The sequence below is a fragment of the Ovis aries genome, chromosome 2 (assembly GCF_016772045.2).
Source record: "Ovis aries strain OAR_USU_Benz2616 breed Rambouillet chromosome 2, ARS-UI_Ramb_v3.0, whole genome shotgun sequence".
In the NCBI taxonomy this organism is placed as follows: domain Eukaryota; kingdom Metazoa; phylum Chordata; class Mammalia; order Artiodactyla; family Bovidae; genus Ovis; species Ovis aries.
The window spans coordinates 45,769,756-45,771,153 of NC_056055.1; positions in this window are offsets into that span (position 1 = coordinate 45,769,756).

The window sequence follows — 1,398 nt, forward strand, 5'->3', positions numbered from 1 at the left end:
CAGAGGAGAGGTTTAAGAAGTGAAAAGGAAGTGAGCAAGTGGAAATTCTGTGTCTATTCCTGCGCTGAGTCACTCACACACCAATCCATGCTATGAATAGAAACTTCTAGGGGCTTCCCATGTGGCTCAGTGGTAAAGAATCCACTTGCCAGTGAAGAAGATGCAAGAGACACAGGTTCGATCTCTGGATGGGGAAGATCTCCTGGAGTCGTAAATGGCTATCCAATCCATTATTCTTTCCTGGAAAATTCCAAGGACAGAAAAGCCTGGCAGGCTACAGTCCATGGGGTCCCAAAAGAGTTGGACACGACTGAGTGACTGAGCACACACGTGCCCCACATGCCCCAGGGCACGGCCAGCTTGCAGTCTGCCTGTGCGTCTGTCTTGGATACATGGAGAGGAGGGCCTTCCAGGGCTTGGCCAAGTTCCTGGAAACACATGAGACTGGCTGGGTCCACAGCCAAAAGGGAGTTTGGCTCTGCTCAGAGCCAGGAACGTGACACACGCAGGAGAAGTGGAGGGACCTGGGAGGAGGAGGACAAAGGTGGATGGAGACAGAACCCCTCCTGTGGGGGAGCAGGGGACATAGAAGAGCCAGGGAGCGGATACGATTGCAGAGGCCAGTCCCAGCACGGGCAGTCAGAGCCCCAGGCCCCACCCAGGTAGATGTCAAGCTCAGGCATGGCTCAGAAAAGCACCGCAGGAAGCCAGTCCAGCCAGTGGGGAAGCTGGCTAGGGATTCGAAGCAGTGGATGATTAAGAGAGCCGAAAAGTGGAAGCACCTTGTGACTAAGAATTATGCCTATTCTTGGTCAGACCCTGGGAGCTGGGCAGTGTGAACAAGGATGCAGGGCCCTAACAGAGGAGAGTGGCAGGGCAGGATCTGGGTCTAAGGCAAGCCCCTGGCTCCTTCATTCCATAATATTCAACACTTTTACCTGGATCTGAGCAGCTGACCTCCAGCTGCTTCCCTTAATTATTCCGACTGTATTGTATCACTGAACACTCGCTTATGCTTTCATTACTTTAATTTGCATGCTGTTTATATACATTTGTCTAGCAAGACACCCCCCTCCCCACCCCTTTCAGTAAATGCTCAGGTGTGTGTGTGCTTGTGTGTGTTTGACCTTTGCAACCCCATGGACTTGTAGCCTGCCAGGCTGCTCTGTCCATCGGATTTCCCAGGCAAGTATACTGGAGTGGGTCATTTCCTCCTCCAGGGGATCTTCCAAACCCAGGGATTGAATCCGCATCTTCTGTGTCTCTTGCATTGCAGGCATTCTTTACCCACTGAGCTACTGCGGAAGCCCCCTAAATGCTCAGGAATTCTTTAAAAAATATTTATTTACTTGGCTGTGCCAGGTCTTAGTTGTAGCATGTGGGATCTAGTTCCCTGAC